The sequence below is a fragment of the Gopherus evgoodei genome, chromosome 9 (genome assembly GCF_007399415.2).
Source record: "Gopherus evgoodei ecotype Sinaloan lineage chromosome 9, rGopEvg1_v1.p, whole genome shotgun sequence".
Taxonomy (NCBI): Eukaryota; Metazoa; Chordata; order Testudines; family Testudinidae; genus Gopherus; species Gopherus evgoodei.
Window position 1 is genome coordinate 4,904,484 of NC_044330.1, and position 23,681 is coordinate 4,928,164.

Below are 23,681 nucleotides of genomic sequence, written 5' to 3' on the forward strand. Positions count from 1 at the left end.
TAACACAAGGATGGTACCTCAAGGGAATGCCTTCCTTAAATAAAACGGTCCCAAATCATGGCAGTCAGAGGCTGGCTCGGGCAGAATTCCTCTGGGACTACGCACAGGACAGAGCCTCCCCCCAGGTAGCACAAGTGGTTAAGTTGTTCAGGTGCAGTCCCTGTTCTACAGGCCCGTAATGTAAAACAAACATACAGCAGAAAACCCTAACGATGCCTGTAAAATCCCTCATAACAACACGGACAGCACACAAGCCTGACTACTAGAGCCAAGCAAAAGCATCGTCGCTCATGTTCCACTCAGGACCTGTTCGCCACATAAGCAAAGCACAAGTGAGTGCTGTGATGAAAACAGGACTGGAACCCCAGGACTCCTGAGTTCTAACCCAAGAGGTCTGTGATGGAGAAAGCTCATTAGAGCATACGCATCACCTCCCTGCCAAAGCAGGGCTGCTTGCCCTATTTACAATGAGAAGCCTCATGCATGGACACTGATTTCCAGTAGGGTCCCTTCACAGCGGGTTCCCAGTTTGTAAAACAGGGATCACAAATGCTTGCCTTCCTACCTCAAAGCGGTGTTGCAAGCATTGCTTACTTAGCATTCACGAAGCACACTCAGGATTAAAAGTAGTATATTCTGGAGGAGCTACATATATTTGCACGTTTGCACGGAGTAGGCCAAGATAGATTACACTGAAACAGCATTGCAGCCTGCAGCCGTTATCCAACGAAATGCCTTCTCACAGCACGCCGTCTGCCCACTCACCGTTATCCTATCTCACCTAAATACATGTAGGCGGAAGCATCGTTCGTTTCATCTGACAGGAGTTAGGTTAGCTGGACCGTTCAGTAAGCATGAGGACAAACATTTAGATATCAGCTCATGGTTTGGGACCTTTTAGGGATTATCACAGGGCAATTCAATTTCTTTCCATTTAAGACTAATTTCTGTCTCATCAAAAGTACTAACTGGAGGTGGGTCTTTTCTCCAGACTTTCAGTTTCCTGATGAGTCATAGCAGATCCACGATGATAAATTCAGTGCTTCAGTCAGACTGTTTCTTATCAAGGTATATTCAGTACATTACTAAGATGTTGAGTGTGCTATTTAAAGGGCTAATTTCAGACATCGTAAGTAACATGCCTTATCAGAACATGTGCTTTGTCCTGAACTAGACAGATGGATCTAGCATCCCCTATCACAGGGTCCAAAACCAAAAATACTGCAAGGACAAAGACAACTACGATGTGATTGGTCCAGTGCACATGGCTCTCCTGCAAGCAGCCTTCTCTTCCATTTTCTGTACCTTCCCCTTCTCTTTGGCATCAGAATTATGTGTGTGACAATGGCATTTAGTAAAGAAAAAAAATATTTGCAGGTTGCAACAAATATGCAGTGCTTTGTTTTCCTCTTTCTTGGACCAGGAACTGAGCATTTATTTTTCTGCCTCCGGGGGCTCTTTTACATCCCTGTATGAGAACCGCCCTAAATTCCCACACTTCGCACACCACTTACTTACAAGATCCCATGCTGCGTCAGGCAGGCAGGAAGCGCACAATCTAATTTCCTGGAAGCAACACTGGTTATGGGCACTGGCAGCTTCCCTTTGTTCTTTGTCAGTGCTTTGATTTAACACACGGCTAGATCTAACTAAACACGCTCGCTGTCCAACTAACCCTGTTGCATGCATTGATTCTATTACTGCACAACGCACTGTCCCAGCACAAGGTGCATGCAGAAGACAATATGGTCACTGCCACAAGAGGCCTACATTTTACACTGCAAGTCCTTACACCTATTGAAGTGAACAGGAACTTTGCCTGAGTTACAGCCCTAAATTAGACAAATACAGTTAAGAGAGAAAAGGAAAAAAAGACCAGCTGACTAGAAAGGTCAAACCCCAAAGAGGTCCTGTTTGAATTTCTCTGTTTGGTAGATTACTACGAGAAGGTTTCGCAGAAGAAATGGGCTGGAAGGAGGGATGTGAATGAGGAGAGAGTAGTGTACCGGCAATCAAGAGGAGGAGAAATTGGACCAAGCATGGGAGGCGGCACAGAACGAGGAACAAAGACAAGCGTGAGGTTGATTACATTATTACAGTAATACCTCATCCCATTCTCCATGTACTAGCTGGATAAAGACAGTGACCTGTACAAAAAAATATTCTGTAAGGGAGGAAGGACTGACCAATGGTTAGGGTGCTACAGGAGACTTGCAAGATTAGGGTTCAAAGTCTTACTTCTGCCACAGACTCCCTGAGTGGCTTTACACAAGTCACTTATACTCTCTGGGCCTCAGTCCCCCATCTGTAAAATGGGTATAATGGCACTTCCCTACCTAAGAGGGGTATTGTGAGGATAAATATGTGATAGACCATGCGGTGATCAGTTATTATGGTGATGGAGGCCAGATGGCAATGGATTCTGCAGTACCTGAAATGGAAACTAATGTACTGAAATACCTGCACTTGCTACAGTGAACGATCACTCTAAGGACGGTCACCTACATCCTTCTGTAGACATATGCATACACTAGTGGGTGTTACTGATGGCACAACAGGAGTCCTATGCCAAAAGTAGTGAGGTTTTGTAATCCCAGTTCCAAACTTCTCCCAACAAGCGAAATCAAAGAGTTATGGCAACAACCCACCTCCAAAGTTCACAAAGCCGCCACTGTATACTTGTAGGTAAGCAAATCTACTATCAGTTATTAAGGTTTCTTACAGCGACTCCACTCTTCCACTTGAAGATATTTATATATGACTCTAATTACAGCATCAGAAAAGTAGAATTCTTCAGCCACCACAGAGACAGAGTGATTTATATTATTAATATTGTGGTTGAAATGTTCAAAGCAATGCAGGGGAATTGGCCACACAGCCTCCATTAAAATTAATGGATGTTGCATGGCTAGCTCCTCTGCACTGCTTTGAAATTCTCAACCTCTGCGCTTATATGAATGTATATCCCCACATCTGAGGATCTCAAAGTGTTTTACAAATATTAAACTAGTTTCGCCAAACCCCTGGGGAAGAAGGGAGAAAGGAAAGATGATTTTCTCTAGTTTCCCCAGATCTTCTCATATGATTAAGTTCAACTTGGAAGACCTAGAGAGAGAGAGAAAAACAATTTAAAATCTGTCAGGGATTCCATTTATACAGCATTAGTAGTCCAGGTCACCCCAAACCAGGGGTACCTAACTCTTGCACCTGCCCCTTTAATCAGAGCAACAGACAATGTACCACCTTCAAAAGCAAAGTTGAATCCAGTTTTGTAAATCTGTACATGAGACACCATCGTTACCAGTTCCGGGGTGATGGGCTCCACTACTTCAGAGAGCACACATCCTACAACGCAGGTCACACAGTAACAAGCATCCAACGCTTCTGTGCCTTTAGTACATTTCCCTTGTAGGTCTCAACACTTATTTTCTTAAAAACAGGCAGCAAATTTAAGATGAGTGGGTCTTGATTTGTTAAAAGAAGCCCACAGCTGGAATTCTGACAGCCACATCTTTCGGTTTTTGAAAGAGTTTAGACAGGATCAGCCACCATAACTTCTCAATAACGGCAACAGAAACACACATGGCGTGATAATCTCCAGAGGTTAACAGCCAATAACTCTGAAGAAAATGAAGCACTCTCATTAGAAATTGGTTATCTGGTTGCTAAATCTACTGCAAAGGCACTTTTTCATACAATGCACAATTGGCCTACGGGACTCATTGCCACAAGATACAATTGAGGCCAAGAGCGTAGCAGGATTCACAAAAGGAATGGACATTTACACGGGTAATGAGAAAATACACAATTATGTTAATAAGGATTTTTAAAAGCGTTGGAAGGACTACAAATCTCGTATTTCACACCAAAAGTTCTTGTGCCTTTCTCTGAAGCACCTGGTGCTGAGCAACGTCAAAGACAGACTAATGGGCTAGATCAGGGATAGGCAACCTATGGCACGCGAGCTGATTTTCAGTGGCATTCACGCCGCCCGGGTCCTGGCCACCAGTACGGGGGGGGGGGGGCTCTCCATTTTAATTTAAATGTAAATGATGCTTCTTAAACATTTTTAAAACCTTATTTACTTTACATACAACAATGGTTTAGTGATATATTACAGGCTTACAGAAAGAGACCTTCTAAAAATGTTAAAATGTATGACTGGCATGCGAAACCTTAAATCAGAGTGAATAAATGAAAGGTTGCCGACCCCTGAGCTAGATGGACGCATTATCTGACCCAGTCTGGCAATACCCATGCTCCTAAAATGATTAATTTTAGAGTTTTCCTGCAACATTAAGTGGTTAAAACCTCCTGCCTTTCCCAAAATCCAACCTGAAAGCCTCTAAAGTCAGAAGGGGAATAATAATCTTGTTCAGCCCACGTCTCAATCTCACTTTCCTCATTAGTGCCTAGTGACGGGGAAGTTCTAGCACAATAAAACATATTCATTTGAATACAAATCGCTCTTCTGGTGAGCAAACAAAACAGGGTACAAGTGATGTTTTTCTGAGATATAATGCAAACAGACATAGCTAAGAGAAGCAGTGAAAACGAAGCACTGTGAAAAAACGCCAGTGCAGACAAAGCTTTGCATCCCAGTGGATCCCACAGTGCTTTACAAACTCTCAGAGGCAAGAATCATTTCACCCTACCACAGATGAGTAACCCATCTCCGGGCTGCCATACAGCAGCTGTTTAACAACACAACAGTTTGGGACAGGAAGCAGGGAAGCACGACATTAAATTGAACCTGCAAGGGAATTTAGAAATTATTAATCTGGAATTTGGTTAGCTCTTTATATTTGAAAATGGAAACCGTGCGCTACTTTGAGTAATACGATTCAGAATGTCATTTCATAGAGCAGGCAAACAGGCAATCACCAATAAATACAGAGTTGTGTTCTGAGTCATCCATCTACAGAGGATCTACTTCTATATATTTTGTTAGTCAGCCAACTCTGACTCTGAAGGTTGGAGAAAGTGATACAAGGGCGAAGGACTGAACAGACCGAATATTTCTGGGATGGGGAAGGCAATCTTTAATCACGCACACTTCAGTGATTAGAACAGGGAACTGGGAGACAGAACTCCTGGGTTCTGTTCCTAGTTCAGCCACTGTCTTGGCATGTAATGTTGGGGAAATCATTTATCTTCTGTGGCTCAGCCCATCCATTCATAAAAAGGGAACAGGAATATCTAACCACTATACACAGTGCTTCTGAAAGGCACTTCTGCAAGTGCAAGGTATTACTATTTAATGCTATTGAAAAGTCACCCTTTAAAAAGAAGGTGCTGCCTGTCAGCCTCTTTGTGAAGTCCTTGGTGGGGCAACGGTTTGATCAAATCAGAGTAGAACTGAAAGTAAAGTACTGGGCACAAAACGACTTCAGACACCCGACTGCTACCTTTTAAACCTATTCTTTCATGATGCTCATAGATAACGGCCAGTTATGTAGCAAACTATGCTGCATGCACAGCTAATCTACAGGGAAACATGCACGCACTTTTGTTTATTCATGTTCCCTCCCTTTCCCCATCCACTAGCCTAAAATGTAAGCTCTTTGGGGCTAGTGACTGTCTGTCAAATAAAGTATTGTCCGACTCCAGGTGATACTGCCATGCCAACAACAACAAGTGGTAAATCCTTTAAGGAAGAAGCCCTGATCAAATTATCAGCAAATTTCCCGTGCTAAACCTTTGCTTCTTCCCCTAATAGAATTCAGAGCCCGTCAGATTGTTTGGAATGTGTTCCTGGCTTATTTAAAATGGCAAATGAATGTTATCAAGATGTTGACTATTAAGAGATGGATTTATGAGCAGTGAGGAAATGCTGAGGGGAAACAATGAAAGAAAATCACCCTTTTTTTTTTCCTTGTGCCGCTGATAAAGCCTCCCTGAAAAACTCATTTTATTTTCTCACTGCATCAAATCCTACAGTGCTGCCATTCCGAACACATTGCAGATGGTTTGGGTCTGAACTCCCTAAAATAAAAGCCAGCCTCTCTCTCCCAATGGCCCAACAATGGAGACACAAAGCCAACGTGTCCCCAGCATTTGAGAGGCTGGATTTTGTCTGGGCTCATTTGAGGCCTTTGGTGCCTTGGGACTGCAGGACAATTCAAGGGAAAATTTCCTTAAAAGGAACATGCGCTGCGATATATTGATTTGGACAACTGCGATCAAGCCATTTCCCTGTGGAACTGACCTCCATTCAACCATACAGGCACGTTCATGCCAGTTGGAGTCTCCCCTCATCCTGGCTCCAATAGAATGAATTAAATCTTTTAAAGTGGCTTCAACAAATCAATAAACAGGAAAGTTACAATTAGCTGAACATGATTTAAAGGTAAAGTGATTGCTGGGGGAATTCAGCCAAAGATTCCTCACATTAGAGGAATCATTGAGGTGTCATAAGCAAAAGCTACAGCTTTATCAAGAGAAATTTACCTCCTATTATTATTAGTTACTCTTGGAAGTGACCTTTTCTGCAAATCTCTAGACCATTCTGAAGTGCATGAGCCGTTAAGAAGCAAAAATAGTTCTTAACAGAAGTGAACTGCTTCAAAAACATGTTATTAAAGGTTGTCTCCATCTTTCCTTCTCTTGGGTTTTTAGGACAAGCTGCCCACTCAAAGGAAAAACAACACTTTCACTTCTAGCCGAGAATCCAAAAGTCCTTTGCAAACATTTCAGCTTCACGTCCCCTCAAATCCCAGGGCACGAGTAATTTTACACCCACTTATTTGAAGGAGAAACTGAGGGACAGAGAGGGCAAACAATTTGTCCAAGGCCACACAGTAAAAGTAGTCGCAGAACAGAGCACTGAACTTAGAAATTCTGACTCTCTGCTGTTCTAAACACTGGATCCCATCTTCTTAATTATTGATGGTAGAGACTATAATGTGCTAGGTGCTTTTCACACAGGTAAGGCGGAAAAGTAATCACCCCTTGGAGCTCACAAGCTAAGCACTAAGGTGTGTGTTTGTTTAAAAGACGCCTGCAGAAATGGTCCTTCTACAAATTGGTAAATTAAGGAATGCTCAGTTACCAGGCCCAGATGCTGCACACCCCGGAGTTCTGAAGGAGCTTAAGAATTAAGCCACTTAGCTGCTAATAAAACATACAATCTTGTATTAAAATCATAGACCTGGGGCAGGGGAGGGAGGTAAGCAAATACTGCACCTATTTTTAAAAGAAGGTGCTGGCTATGATCCAAGGAATTACAGCTCAATGATGGGAGCAGGGGTCTGACTAAGCAGAGACGATCCAGAATACTGCCTGGAGACTAACTCATTGTGGGTGGCAGCTCCCTGGAGGTAACACAGTTATTCTGCCTGACCCCAGAGCCTCCTGAACCCGACTGGGATGATGGGACAAGAGCCCAAAGACTGGAAGCCACGCCAGATAAACCAGTTGAAATAGCAACTCAGGTACAATTACAAAACACTGAGGTGACCGTGGTAGGAAGGGACTAACCGGCATGGCTTCTGCAAAGGAAAATCATGCCTCACTAATACATTCAGGTTCTTTGAACCTGTCAGGTGTCCACCCATGCTGAGCTGATTGTAGGACCAGGGACTCTGCGCTTATAAATGTTTGGTGGGATGTACAAACACAGGGTGTTGTGTCCACAAACCATGGCATGTTTTCTAGGCCCAAATAAGGAGGCTTCCTGGAAAATGTGGCCCTGAAAAGGTCTAAATGACTGTAAATCTACCAAACGGTAAATACTCAGAAGGTAGGCAAAGGATGTTCAGAAGCGACTAGCCCAGAAGTGCCCAGCCTGACACACCTTAAAAAGCCTGATTTTCAGAGGGCAGATGCTTAGTATTTTCTGAACATCAGGCCCTCTGACAAGGTGTCTCCAAGTGGGCATCCTAACACAGAAACACCAAAACTCACCAGTCATTTGCAAGCATGGGTCTTATTCTCCAGTGTTAGGGCTTGGCTACACTTGCACTTTATACCGCAATAAAGCCTCCGAGAGCTCTCTACCTTACTCCCCGTACACACTGGCAAGGCACGTAGAGCGCTCTGACTCCCTGGCTAGAGCACTCCTGGTACTCCACCTCCATGAGAGGGATAACGGTTGTTGCGTATTGGCTGAGATGCCCCAGGGCCAGTGTAAATGGGGAGTTGAGTTACAGCGTTCTGACTGACCTCCGGAAACGTCCCATAATCTCCTTAAGTCAAGTGGCCTCTCTTCTCTTTGTTGTGAAATTGGCTGAGGAATACAGAAGTGCTTTTCAGAGCTCTGGGGCAAAGCAAATGTTTACTGAGTGAGTGAGTGAGAGAGAGGCAGGGAGGTTAGGGGGATCTGAACTTACAAGACAGCTTACTGACACACTCTCAGCACTCCAAAAACCCACTCACTCTCCCCCACATACACACAACACACTCCACCCCACTCCCCTCGTTTGAAAAGCATGCTGCAGCCACTTGCATGCTGGGATAGCTGCCCATAATGCACCACTCCCAATGCCGCTGTAAGTGCCACAAATGTGGCCATGCCAGTGGTCTTGCAGCTGTCAGTGTGGACAGACTGCAGCGCTTTCCCTGCTGGGCTCTCCAAAGGCTGGTTTAACTCAAAGCGCTCTACAACTGCAAGTGTAGCCATGTTCTGAAATAATTGCTGTAAGATACCGCACATGCCTTTGGAAAATGCTCATTGGAATTGTAACATGCTCAATATCAGAGGCATAATTCGGTGCATTAGGCAGGCCGTGCTAACCCATTGCTTTAAATAGCCTCTTTCTGGCCCTTAAAGTTACCAAAGTACTGATCCTTTGTGAGTGTGTTCAAGAACATTTGGTATCTATTCTCATATCAAGAAAAAAAGCAATTATATCAATAATGAAAGAAGCGCTCCCTTTTACTTTCTGTGGTTTGCAAAGAGATTCATGTTTCTACGCGATCACGGCTCTTATTTTAGTGATGTGAAAGTGTGTGGTTGCACGATACCCAGTTTCTTCTAATATTTGAGTTTCTGTTGTTATCTACCTACAGTTTACAGTAAAATGTCTGCTTTTCTCACTCTGCCAATCTCAAAATTAGACCAATTTTCATAACAAGATTCTATTACTCTGCACAGACCCTTAATGAACACCGAAGTGCTAGCCACCAACTTGGATCCAGTCCATTGGGTAAATTCACTAATGCAACACACGTTCCCAAAAGATCTGATTCCTGTTAGTGATTCTGCTGGTGTGTCTTTATATACATGTACATAAAAACCAACGGCAGCACACACTTACTGAGACCGTATGCTTTGGGGAACAGCCTTTTTGTTCTGTTTGTACAGGCCCTAGCACAACGATCCATGAATCTTGTTCCATGACTGGGGCTCCTAGAGGCTATATAACACAAATACATTTTTTAAACCCTGAGTCAGAGCTGGTGAAGTCAGATAATAAACTGGATATTCTCAGCATCCTGCCAAACGGGTGGCAGACACATGAGTCTGTCCAGCCTAGGCCCTACCTCCTAATGCCCTCCACACAGGTCACCTTCCTGGCACGACAGTACCGTTTTGTGACTGAGCTCGACCTGAGCCCACCCACAGGCATTGTGGATGACTCAATCAGGGAGATCATTTTTGATGAGGTTTACGCATCACTGTTGATCTACCCAGTGTGACCAGATTAAACGATATTTTAAAAAAAAAACAACCCACAAATTTTGGAAGAGAGAGAGAGAAATTTTTCTGCTTCAGAGCAAGATTCAACCACTTACTACTGGGAGTTAGAAGGAAACTTTCCCTGGGGCTTGGTTATCCCATCACTGCTACAGCAGGATTTTGTGCTCTGACTTTCAAAGCAGCCAGCCACTGTCAGAGGCAGGATATCTTAGGAAATGAATGGGTGTGGCAATGCCTATGCGCCTATTACCAAACCAAATGACTCTACCAATTGTGCTTTGACAGAGGAACTGCCCTCTCCCTGCTGCTTCCATGCAGGATCTAGTATTGGAAATCAGAGATGCTCTTGTGACAGACACCCTTCAGTCACACCATCTACCCCCAAAGTCCTGGGCTGCTGCTCCTTTTCGGCTCGCAGAGAATTGTGTCGCGCTGAATTCATTTGAGGTTTCATAGATTTGTAGATTCCACAGCCAGAAGGGACCACTGTGATCATCCGGTCTGGCCTCCTGCGTAACGCAGGCCACAGAACTTTCCCCACAGAATTCCTAGAGCACAGCTTTCAGAAATCCCCTGGGATGGGAAAACAAGATGCATTCTTCTACCACAGCACCCATTTCATTCCAACAGCGTATCAGAAAAACCAAAACAGGAATATCTGCGTTGGTTATTTTTAAAAAGAAAAAGGTAAGTCATTCAGCCAGGTCCTCCCGACTGAATTCATGGCTTAAGCAGCAAGCTGGATTCAAATTCCTCCCATATATACTGGGAATATCAGACCGATTCTCAGATATCACTTAGGAACAGGAGTCGTTATACCAGCTCAGACCACCGGCCTATCTCAGTGGTGACCAATACGCCTGATGTTTCAGGAAGTGGAAGCATTTAGCCCAATGATTTACATGGAGAGTGAGCACGTACGTGAAATATTCCTTCCCAATGCCTGCATACAATTAGCTTAAACTAAATTAGCTTATGGTATTAGGGTGACCAGATGTCCCGATTTTATAGGGACAGTCCCGATTTTGAGGTCTTTTTCTTATATAGGCTCCTATTACTCCCCACCCCCTGTCCCGATTTTTCACATTTGCTGTCTGGTTACCCTAGATTGCATAATGGTGCATTACCTAGTCATCCAGACTGGCTGCAGCTAAATTTATTCAAGCAAGTCAAGTCACATATGTTTAAACTCCTTGATGCCCCTTGCACAAGGAAGACGTGGCTGTCAGCCATCTACACAAGCCATGCGGCAGGTAGCCAGTGTTTGAAAGGCTCCTTAGAGGCTAAGCAAACGGAGTGAGAGCTATGTCCCGAACAGGACTCGGCGGACATATAATCCTTCACAAGGCAGGCCGCCCTCCTTCCCCTGTGCGGGAGAAGTTACATAATGGTAGACACCAGAGATGTCTAAGTGAACGCAGGAAAAGCTGGTACGACCACGCTCATGGAAATTAAAAATGGCAGAGGTACAGTTTACCCTGCCCAATGAATGTTAAGTGATCTTACCTGGTTTTGTAACTGTTCACACGCAGAAGAGGACGTGTTTGAAAGCAACAGGTAATGGGAACTAAGAGAAAAGTGTTTATCTGATATCAAGAAAATAGATGGGCCCCAATTGGCAAAGTGGTGAATGCCCTCATCTCTCACTTGTATGGACCCTTGTGTAAATATTGCAGCCTGGAAGCAAGCAGGCAAACATCAGGCAACTTCAATGTAGGTTCCATGTCAATTTTGCACCCACCACTTCTGGTAAGCTCCCCCCCATCCCCCAATGCTCATCGGCAGCATGCTCTGCTGCAGGAATCCCGGGCTTCTCTTGGGAAGCAGAGCTGTGTGTGCCTTGAAAGCTTGTCTTCCTCACCAACAGAAATTGGGCCAATCAAAGATATTACCCGACCCACCTTGTCTCTCTAATATCCTAGGACCGACATGGCTACAAATACACTGCACAGGTCTCACGCTGTAGTTGTACATGGGGAGCTGTCATCGAACGGGCGTATTACTAGTGGGCTCCCAAAGGGATTGGTTCTTGGCCTTTGCTATTTAACATTTTTATTAATGACCTGGAAGGAAACATAAAATCATCACTGATAAAATGACAGAAAAATGAAGAGCATGGTAAATAATGATGTGGATAAGTCACTAAAACACAGCGATTTGGATCACCTGGTAAGCCGGGCGCAAGTCAACAATATGCATTTTAAAATGGCTGAACATAAATGTACACATCTAGGAGCAAAGAATGTAGGCCCTACTTACAGGAGGGGTGACTCTATGCTGGGAAGCAGTGATGCTGAAAAAGATTTGGGGGCTGTGGTGGATAATCAGAGGCACGTGAGCTCTCAGTGCAATGCTGTGGCCAGAAAGGCTAATGAGATCCCTGATAAATAAACAGGGGAATCTCAAGTAGGAATAGAGAGGTTATTTTACCTCTGTATTTGGCCCTGGTGAACCGCTGCTGGAATCCTGTGTCCAGTTCAGATGTCCACAGTTCAAAAAGGATGTTGATAAACTAGAGAGGATTCACAGAAGTGCCACAAGAATGATTAAAGGAACAGAAAACACGTCAGACAGAAAGACTAAAGGAGCTCGATCTATTTAGCTTAACAAACAGAAGGTTCAGGTGACTTGATTACAATCTCTAAGTACCCGGGGAGGGAATATTTAATAATGGGCTCTTCACTCTAGCAGAGAAAGGTCTAACATGATCCAATGGCTGGACATGTCTAGTTGAAGCTAGTCAAATTCCGACTGGAAATAAAGCGTTCAGTTTTAACACTGAGAGTAATTAACCATTAGAACATGGTGGATTTGCCATCGCTGACAATGTTTAAACCAAGATGGGATGTTTTTCTAACAGCTCTGCCCTAGGAGTTATTTCAAGGAAGTTCTGTGGCCTGAGTTATACAGGAGGACAAACTAGATGATCACAATGGCCCCTTCTGGCCTTTCCATCTATGAATCTATGAAAACACGATACAGGCCTGACAACAGCTCCAAGTGACCTTGGTGCAAACAACAATTCATGCCTCTTCCAGCAAGAATTTGGAAAATCAACTTTTATTGGACAAGTCTGCCCGGCTGAGATTTGTGATCAGATACAATGCATGGTACAGCATGTGATCAGAGAAATATTACCACCAGATCACAGCACAATTTCTTTCTTCAGTGTCCTTCATAAGCCTCGGAAGTTGGCCTTGCCAGGAGCAATAATGCAAGTAAGACAACAAAGCACATTAATGACTGGACTCATCATGCACCATATTAATTATCGTATCCCGCAGTAAACTGTAGATTATAAATTGTATTTTGATAATCCCAGCTCCCCACTCCTGACAAGCCAGCTCCAATGTTTAATGTTGCATTTAATCCCTGGATAATGCCACATCGTTTCTAAGTGTGCCAAGCAACAAATCAAAATGACCTTCAAAGAGTTGATCTCAGGCCCAGTTTATATATTCCCCCACCTGAAGTCAGCCGATTGCATGAGCCTGCTAATGAACGGGTCAGCCTCAGAAGCTGAGCTGGAGCTCTAATGCTCTTCTAGCCCCAGGAGCATGCTGGATTTAGAAGTGACCTCCAACATCACGCTGCTATTGGGCAGGCAGAGCTGGGGAGGGTGATAACAGCGAGCATGTGCTTCAGTCATTCCTGTACATATTTCTTGTTACCAGCCTCAGAACGGTACTGTGTTGCTATTGCATAAAACACTGCAGTTAACACAGCTGTATTAAGAGAGTGGGTGAGCTCCCCCCTGTGAGTAAGACTCTGTGCATTACAGACTGTAGTACTCACAGTTGTCTGAAGGGAAGGAGACATGCCAAGGGGGAAATGGCACTCCAGAATGAAGTGGTGGGTGAAATGGGGCTTGGGAACAGCCTACTGCCCTAACTAGCTCAAGCTGGGTGAAAGTCTTTTCCCTGCAGATCCAGTGGATGCCTGTGGGGGAAAGGGGAGCCCACGCCCTGACAAAGGAAATGCGGGCTTCAAATCCCAACCATGCAAATCCACGGTGCTGTCTGAAACGACTACGACCAAATGATTCACTGTACTTAATGGCTCTAATAAGGAAAGCCTTGAGGTTAAATCTTCATTGAATAGATTTACATATATATTATTTACAGGGGAATCTTAACAATACAGCGCTCCATTTATAAAGGATAAATCATGTTGTCAGGTGTAGGAAAATGGAAAAGTGGCCTCACTAGAGAAAATTGGGTCGTAAGCCTCTACATTATGATTTCTACCACTGCCCATCCTGCTGAGCAATACTGTCTCATTGTTCCCCCGTCTGCCTGTATCCTTCTGTTGTCTCTGTTTTTTTACACTAAGAGCGTAAGCTCTTTTGGCAGGCACCATCTCTGCTGTTTGTCTGTACAGCGCCTGGCGCAACGGGGTCCTGGTCCATGACTGGGGCTCAGAGGAACTACCACAAAACATACATATAATATATTTGCTCTCATAGTGCCTCAAAGCCCCAACCAAGATCAAGGCCCTACTGTGCTCAGTAAGAGAGAGTCCCTGCTCGCAAAGAGCTCGCAGTCTAGACATGCAAGACAAAGGGTGGGAGGGGAAACAGAGGCACGGAGTGGGAAAGTGACTGGCCTGTAGTCAATCATCAGGTCAGCAGCAGACTCAAGGATGGAATATCTGCCTCTGGCCTCCCAGGCCAATGCTGCAGCCACTGAACCGGCCACCGCTTTGCTCTGTGTGAGAGTGTAATACACATGAAAGGGCTTTTTGGAAACGTCATGTTGACAACGATAGCTACAGAAAACTCTCAGTTAAACAAAACAACCTATGCTCCTTAGCAAAGCCTCTCACGTGTCTCAGAATTTAGGACATCACGGTTTTTCCCCATCTGGGTTTAAGGATATGTCTACACTGCCTACTAAGCCCTGGTCCCTGGAACCCAGGCTCATGGGCTCAGTGTTTCGAAGCCTCTGTCTGAGCATCCACACTGCATTATCAACCTAAGTTTACAATGGCTGAATCTGGGTTTCCCAGCTGAGCTAACATGTCCATACTGCACTAAGCAACCCCAGTGACCTTGGGCTGTGACTCACCCCTTAGCAGTCCTAGGAGCCAGATCCCGAGTGCTTGCTGAGCCAAGTCAGGCTGACTTCTGTGCAGATACAAGAAGGGCTTGGCTCAAACCAGAGTCAGAGCCCGATCTTAGCATGCAGTGTAGACATACCTGAAATGGTCAATTAAAATCCTCCCCTAAAATACCATGCTCTTCTCTTGCCGTTCTTTTGTATTTTTTTATTTTAATTCAATGACATTTAGCTAACAGAACTGCTGTTAAAGGTCTTGGAGAGGTGGAATTAAATTTCCTATATGAAGAAATAATTCTGAAGAAATTATAATCACCAGAATATATATTTTTAAAATACAAAAAAATATTTAAAAATAAAGGTTATTTGGTAGCATAAGAAGCTACTGAAGGAGCTCCACACGCTTGGGGATCTGAAATGATTTTCCTGGCCAAACAAGTGCAGAATATGTCAGAGATTAGAGAGAATAAATTCTGGCCCCACTGATGCTTCTGGGTGTTTCATGGTGGGGAAGCGTGAGTGGGGGTGTGGCAAGAGGTTTATTCCCTCATACAGGGTTCTTCCCGCTGTTGGGGAAGTTGACACAAAGTCTTATCCTTCAAGCTGTGGCTTGGCTTCATCGGATTGTATACGCCAAATAATAATCATCATCATCTGATAGAACAGGGATCTGTGGGCAAGGAGGCTACCCCAATAAAAGAGGGAGCACTGGGAGCAATGTTGTCTTCAGTAGCAGTGCACTCGCCCTACACTATTCTCCACTCACAGCACCATGTGGTAACGCTCAAGTTTAAGGCTAATTGGAACAGTTTGGCCTGCAGCACTCAGGGAGTGGCCACAAAAGGAGGTCAGAGCCTGGGGAGATGCAACATCCCAGGCTGGCAGAACACTGGATCTAGGAGCCTTTCCCGCTTCCTCCTTGTGAATGGCCGGCTAGCTGCTACTGACTGGCAGGGAGAAGCATGGAGCTTCCACAGGACCCTAGGATCACAACCGGCTGGCCGGAGTGGCTATGGAAGAAGGCATTTGTCCTCTGCCTGTCACTCATGCAGGAGTTAGCAATCCTCTCTGTGCAGGTGCTGGGGGAAGCTGCCTAGTCCTACCTGCAGAGACGCTACAAATGGCCATGTTGTCAATGTCTCCGGAGGGTGATGCTTTTCTACTGCTGCCCACAATGCTGATCCTAGCTAGACAGATTCACTGTGCCTTGCATGCCCCCAAAGGCCTGGATGGTGCACCTCACCCCCCAAAGCACTGCCTCAGAAGGGGCACCATTTTTCCCTAAGTCTCAAACTCCTAACATTTAGGCAGAGTCTCAGGAATGCTGGCCTAGTGTCTGCCCAGGGAACTGCCACAGGAGAGAGCGAAGAACACAGTATAGGGAGCATTTCTGCTTAGGGTGACCAGACAGCAAATGTGAAAAATCGGGACAGGCGCGGGGGGTAATAGGAGTCTAAGTAAGAAAAAGATGCAAAAAACGGGACTGTCCCTATAAAATCGGGACATCTGGTCACCCTGTTTCTGCTTTGCCTCCATAGGCACAGAGCTCCCCCCTTAGGGAACATCTACACCACAAGCAGCGCAGCAGCCCACAGCAGCTTGGGTCTACCCAGCACAGGACTCGCACTGCCGGGCTAGAAACAGCTGTGTAGATATTAGGGCTTGGGCTCTGAAACCGATGGAGAGCGATGGGCTTCAGAGCCCAAGCTCCAGCCGACATCCCAACGTCTACAGCACTATTTGCAGCACCACACCGCAAGCCTGCGTCTGCAATCCTGAGGGCTGCCATGGGCTGCTACATGCTGTGCAGATGGAACCAGCAAGGTCTGATCCAGTTCTCGGTATCAATCAAATGACTCCCACTGGCTTCAAGCCAGATTCTTTTTATCTGAATCTATAAAGTACCTGATGGAGCCAACAGTGGAGTTTGCATCTGGGACTAAAAGCATGAGCTAAAGGAGTTACCTCTGTCCAGTAGCAGTAGTAGGCTTTTAGCCTGTTGCTTGGTCCCAGTTGCTATGGTGGGCAGAGAAGACCTACAATGTGCTAGCATGGGTTACAGGGAAGAATCACTGAAACCAATACACGGCATCGATTTGCTCCCACGCCAGGGGGTCAGATGGTAAGTGCTATTATTAAATGGCCACTGGCAGGTGTTTTGCAATATTGATTGTATGAAAGCTGCTCCGTTCCAACAAATCACTGCCTTCCTTTTGGGGAGGGGCAAGAGAAACTCTGTGGCCAAGTTAGATAATTAATTTTTCCATTTTGAGATAGAAAATCTAACTTATTTCTGCTTACTGGGAAACAAACAGAAAGTGGTTTAAGGATATAGGTACTGGGCAGTATACATTTCCCTCTCCCTCGAAACTGACAACACTCTCACAAGGACCATAAAACATACTTTTAATTTTAGTTCCCTAGAAAGTAGGTAAGGAATCCCACTGCCACAACCACAAGTGCCGCGGCCCCAATGCTGCCATTTTATTCAGCTCCCTGCAGAATCTAGGATATTAAAGCTCCAAAAATCTTCTCCTATATGGTACATTTGTGAAGAATAGTCATGTCTGCCAGCTCACAACACACTCGAGGCATCATTAGCACAAGCCTTGCCTGACTTAGATGCAGCCAGCACAGGTCACTACTGGACATTAGGGACTATTTGTCTGAGCCGATATGGCAAATACACTCTTTTGTACCTTTTGCTTGGCTTTGTAATTGCTCCTTCTAGCTGAAAGACACCACAAGACAAGCGTCTCCTTTCTTCAGAGGGCAATTTCCTTTTGTTTGTGTTGCTGTACACTGCCTATTTCATCTGCAGGAATTACCCAGGGCAAAGGCTTGCTCCTTGATCCTACTAAGGAACATTAAATGTCAGGGTACCATGTTATTAAAGGATGTTAGACTCAGTCCTATGTCCTCCCCAGTTATTGCAGTCAGGAGGTCAGGGAGAAAGAGAGAGGCCCTGATTTTTAGGGGTCCTAACACATAGGGGTCCAAATTTTCAGAAACAGATTTTGGATGCCCAAGTCATGCTGGGTTTTCTGCCGCCCGTTGACTTCTGCCTCAGCCCTCCTGAAAAGGAGTGTCAAGGCACATCCAAAACCTGGAAGTGCTCAGAATCAGAGAGACTACTCTGAAAAGCTTCTGGCCCTTAGCCTCACTGTCCCACGCTACAAAAGGGAGACCCCACCACTTTTCCTCTGATAAGGGCTAAATGCAAGAAATGAAGAGCTCAGATACAGGGAGACAGGCCACAGAAATACCATTTTGCTTCCTCGTTCTCATGCATTAGCACAATGCTACAGCATCTGGCTTTTCGCAGCATGCCGTTTAGAGCTGAAGAAGTCATTTCTATTTAATTTTCAACTTTTTTTTTTTAAATAAAACTTCAATTTGGGATCTAAAGGCCTTGACAGGGCCCTTTTCACTCTCAGGGGAGGTCTACACTTCAAAGGCTGAGCAGCCCAGCGTTTCAAACTGATGGGAGAGCTTTTCCTGTCGCTGTAGTTAATCCATCTCCGCTTCTCCCAGCGCTGTGTCCACTGATAACTACATCTGTTGGGGTGGGGATTTTTCACACCCCTGAGCAATGTAGTTATACCAATCTAAGTTTATTGTGTAGACCTAGCCTTAGTTTTTCTCTCTACCTCATCTGCTGTCAGATCAGTCACAGTGAGATCCTTTGGCCAGTCTCATCATTGTTTTGTTTTACCCAGGAATGTGTGACTAATGAATCATACGAGATTGACGTATGTGCAGAGCTAATTATAATTATCTGCTTTTAGCAAATATCAAGCTTACAAACTCTGCACAAATAAAAGCAAAATAAGAAAGCAAGACACTTAAATATATCTTTTCCAAAAGTATCTTTAGCCACGCACAAGTGAGAAAACATTTTCAATGATGCACAAAGGATCAAATTCAAAAATCTTTACCCAGAACTGCTCTCTTTTTCTGAATTGTTGTGCAAAGTGAGAGAGCCTACTTCATTGGCTGCTGCCACAGATCAGAGGCAGCTGCATTTTGGAAATCCTGCACATTTGTAATATGACGTGTTTTGGGATAAAAGGTACAAAAAGAAATCAAGTATCAGTATTATGCCAATCATGCTACAAACCTCATGTTTTAAATATAAGTGGCAGAATGTGTATGTCTCTCTCTCTCTTTAAAATAAGGATACCTTCCCCTGCAATCTGGTGAGACTCTGCTCTAGGTAGATGCTCAGGTACTATGGTGATGTGGATTACAAAGTTCTTACACAGGTGGCTGTGGGGGAAGGAGAACATAGAAGAGGAGGAAAATATTGGTCGGTTATGAGAGCATATGGATTGTGACAGATAATAATTTCCTGTAATGACTTTGGGGACATTTTACTATATTAAGTGTATGTATCATTGTGGGCCAGGGATTGTATGTAATGCCTGAGGGAAGGAGATCACAGCCCTCCAGAAACTAAGAACAGTGGAAGGTAATTAGGCAAATTCACTTGGATTGTAACACCTCTACTTGGAGAGGCTCGCATGTGCTGGTTCAAACCAGACTCTCCAGGGACCAACAGACAAAGAAAAGGCTTTTGCATAAATAATCTGAGCTTAAACTATCTCGGGGCCTTCCTTCTGATCCAGCTAACAGACAGGACCTGTCCAAATGGGGGTCCAACCCTTTGTGGGAAGGGATGGAAAGTCTTGGGCCTTCTGAGGCCGCATAAGAGTGGAGGGTGATCTCCGGGAAGCTTTCAGCACGTGTATAGGGACTTTTGTTGTTTGTGTAGGTTTTCTCTGTAACGCTCTCACCTTAAGAATAAATGTGGTTGCTTATAAAGAGCTCTGACTGCTGGCAATCACACTATTCATAGCCTTAGGGGGAAAAAGCCAAGTACAGACACTAGCCTGTTTAGGCAGTCTGGCTTGCTGGGGATATCGCAGAGTATGCAGGGAATTCTGCATCCTGGAAAAAACCCTGGTCAGAAAGACACAAGGTAGAGGATGCAAGAGATATTCATCTTTGCAGAGCAAGAGCACATCCCAGGATTTCACTCCCTGTTCATGACTCCTTGGGAGGTGTTCCCACTGCTTTCATGCCAGAGATTGAGTGACAGCCATGTCAGAGCTGACTGGGATCTCGTCAGACCTCAAGAAGTCAGCAGTGGTTGATATGTGAATGGGAGACCTCCCAGAGAAAGCCCCCAGGCTGCTCCAGGACACGTTGCTGGGGATTAAATCAATGGCACCCTCCCCCTGAGACAATGTTGACCCAATTCCCAGACCCAGTGCTGTGATACTGTATCCTGGATGAGAAAAGCACAAGTCCTGACTGCATGCGGTTATGAAATATCTCAGTATTTTCTGCAAGTGTAGGGCTGTTTGCCATGGTGTCATGGCCCCATTCCAACCCTGTAATTGCATTCCGCCTACCTAAGCAGTAGTTTCAATTGGATACATTATTATCCTTTACTTCCTGTCCAAAAACATTATTGCATATTGCTGTGTCACACAGCAGCCACGTTCCACCCCGAGGCGGGTGACACAATCCCTAAATATAACTGGGATGAAAGACACGATACAAATGGGAGATATTCTTCTAGTTTGACAGATGGCTATGACGGATCTCCTCATCTCAGCCAGGAACCTTTTTTTCCAGCCCCAGCCCATCTCCCAAGAGGGTGCGACCGCCTGCAAGACGGAGGCAGTTGCTACACAGAGACCAAACCCTCAACACCATTTACTGGAAGATTATTCTCTTGTCCAAGCAGGATTCTCTTCTTTTCCCTGGGGGGCAGATGTGATCTTTTGGTACTTGCCCATTCAGGTTCACATGACTCCCACATACAAACTAGGAGGAAACCCTTTAAAGAGACTTTGAAATACATTCCTCATGCAATTTCTTCCTCTCGTGGTCAGACTTCTAGCCACAGACCTCACTCTTTTAGCAGGAGCAGTAATATGTCGTTCTTTTGTGACCTGAATTGGGAGGGTGAAGAGACTTAGATAAGTAGGTACGTCTACATCACAAACACCACCACAACCATTGGGTGCTCTTGTAATTAAAGCCACAGGAATTGGCATAGAAAGTTCTGCCACTTGACATTCTTCAAACCACTTAGCTTCCCCATGCCTCAGTTTCCCCAGCTGTAAAAATGAGGGTGATACAACTTCCCCCATGTTGCCAGGTGTTGCAAGGCTCAATTAACAGAGGCTTGGTTAAGTGCTTTCAGATCCTCAAGCAGAAGACTAAAGGACTATTCTTGCCAACCTAAAAAAGAGAAACTAGCATCTGAATGGGCCAGGAGCGATCATTCATCTCTCACTCAGGCTACTGAGAAGGACTATGGCAGATAAAACAGGATTGAGGCAAACTGGCAGGACAGGAGCTGTGGTTTATCTGTTGTAGCTGAAAATAAGAATGGCCATACTGGGTCAGACCAATGATCCATCTAGCTCTGTAGCCTGTCTTCCAAGAGCAGTCAGTGCCAGAGCTTTCAGAGGGAATGAACAGATCAGGGCAATTATCAATTGATTCATCCTGTCAGCCGGACCCAGCTTCTGGCAGTCAGAGGTTTAGGAACAGCCAGAGCATGGAGTTGTGTCCCTGACCATCTTGGGTTAATAGTCACCAATGGACCTATCCTCCATGAATGTATCTAATTCTTTTTCAATCCAAGTATGCTTTTAGCCTTCACAACATCCCCTGGCAATGAGTTCCACAGGACGACTGTGCGTTGTTAAAAACAGAAAAACCAAATTCACCAGGAAGCAGCTGTCTTCCACAACACCACATTCCCTTTAAAATTACTTTATATATATTCACTCTCCTCTTCCACCTCTCAGTAGTAACAACAAGCTCTTGGGTTTGCCAGACCTGTTCACTCTAGGCCAGCTCCACCTCCAGTGTGGCTGGAAGCTTTCTAGTAACACTAACCCTGAGCGTGGAATGAAGTGCTCAGAGAACTCAGTTACTGGAATCCCTTCCTCACGCATTACTCAGATGACATGAATACACCCTCTTGCTTCATTAAAGTTTCATTGCAGGGCACGTGAGTAGGTTTTACTGGATACTTAATCAAAGAGGAGAAAAGTGTTTGTGCACAAGGAGTTCACATGCAAAGCTAGACAGCAATGGCCCTGTCCAGATTTTTTTTTTAAGGTATCCATTGTCGATTCCTTTAGATCTGTCAACATTATCAGACTGCAGTAAAGGAGCATGAAAAACAGCCACAAAGTGCCAACAAAGCACCTCGGAGGAAAACTGGCCACAGTTCACTAACCCTGCGCTTCTCCGTATTATCCAGACAAACATTAAATGCAAAATCCCACAGCCACCACATTTGCCAGTTCACTGCTAGCATTGACCCCAATGATGGCTTCATTGCCGCATTCTCTGCCCCTCTCGGTTTGGCTGGCTGTTTTACTATAAATGTCTCTATGTATAGCAAAACAATAACAATGGAACCGACTATAAGAACAAACTACTCAGAAACTCTGGTTGGTGCTTCCTCTCCAATCCCCTGTCCAATGTATTCTGTGCTTTCCTTTCGATACACAGATACATTTGAGATTTCGTATAATTTCAATCTATTTGCATTCTTGCTGGCCTGGGACACTAAAATCATCTTTACAGCTCCTCTGCTATTCTAGGGCCAGATCCTCAGCAGGTGTAAATCGACACTGCTCCACTGATTTTAATGAAACTACATCAGTTTACACCAGCTAAGAATCTGGGCCCAATCTCAACATTTTATGCAATCTTAATATTTTGTCCTTCTCGTACATTTCAGTCTCTGAGAGGGAGGTGGGAATGCGAGTTCAGTACATAATCTGATGAGAAACAACAGGCAGTTATATTGCACAGTACTGCTAGATCTGCTAAGTGAGTCCAAAATTAAATTGCAGCGATTTAAAATCATAACGAAGCATGTATGGGACTGGCCCTGTACACTTGTCCAGACAGATCACTCTGGGACAACGATATGTGCTGGTAACCTGGACCTTGAACATACAATATGTGGAAATGTCCTAACAATAAAAAATGTGGATCACATATTAGAAATGTTACAGGAATAACATGGGATCATAAGTTACCAGCTGAATCAAAACTACCTGTTACATCAAGGGTCGGCAACCTTTGGCACGCGGCTGGCCAGGATAAGCAGCATGGTGGGCCGGGCCAGTTTGTTTACCTGCCACATTGGCAGGTTCAGCTGATCCCGGCTCCCACTGGCAGCAGTTCGCAGTCCCAGGCCAATGGGGGTGGCAGGAAGCCGTGGCCAGCATATCCCTCGGCCCGTGCCACTTCCTGCTGCCCCCATTGGCCTGGAGCGGCAAACCACGGTCAGTTGGAGCCACGATCAGCCGAACCTGCCGACACAGCAGGTAAACAAACTGCCCTGGCCCACCAGGGTGCTTACCCTGGCGAGCCACGTGCCAGAAGTTGCCGACCCCTGTGTTACATCATTCTTTCTCTCTCTTTCAATACATGGGATGTCACACCACATGTTTTTTAAATGGTTTGCAATTGCCCTTGACTGAGCAGAGAGGGGAAGCTTGGGCTTGCCACTTCTGGAAGATGGGTAAATTGACATAGCAGAAATTGATTCAGAAATATTTCTAAATGGGAGGGGTGAGAGGAGATTAACCCTCAAGCAGCATAAACACATGTTTGGCTAGTACTGATAAGTCAGTCACTATACAGAGTTCATACTTAGACTGCGAGCTCTTCTGGCAGAGCAGGCTATGGGTTTCAGATGCCGGGAGGTGGAGATTCCCTCAGTCCATCTCAATATTTGAGTGCTTTCCTCTCCCCCCATGTCAGAATGGTTTAGTTGTATCATCAAGCAGTCAAGATAACGGAGCTCATGCGTAGACAAGCATGGACCGTTTTACAGCATAAAATTTAGATCTAGCCAAAAGGAGATTCTCATTCAGGAAATAGTCCTGCTAAATACCAGCTCTCGGAGGTATAAGCGCAGAACATGGCTCTGAGTG

The 23,681-nt window shown here is 44.9% G+C and overlaps 1 protein-coding gene across 13 annotated transcripts in view; it reads right to left on the reverse strand.

Moving 5' to 3' along the window:
* The window catches only part of LPP (LIM domain containing preferred translocation partner in lipoma), a 443,377-nt gene that overhangs the window by 308,625 nt on the left and 111,071 nt on the right, over window positions 1–23,681 (reverse strand). Inside the window, exon 1 of one of the 13 annotated variants that reach the window (XM_030574725.1) lies at window positions 9,258–9,279. The exons of the other annotated variants lie outside the window; for them this stretch is intronic. The gene's annotated coding sequence lies outside the window, so the exon portion shown is untranslated. Of the gene's footprint in view, window positions 1–9,257; window positions 9,280–23,681 lie in introns of those variants that run through there. 13 annotated transcript variants of the gene reach the window in all.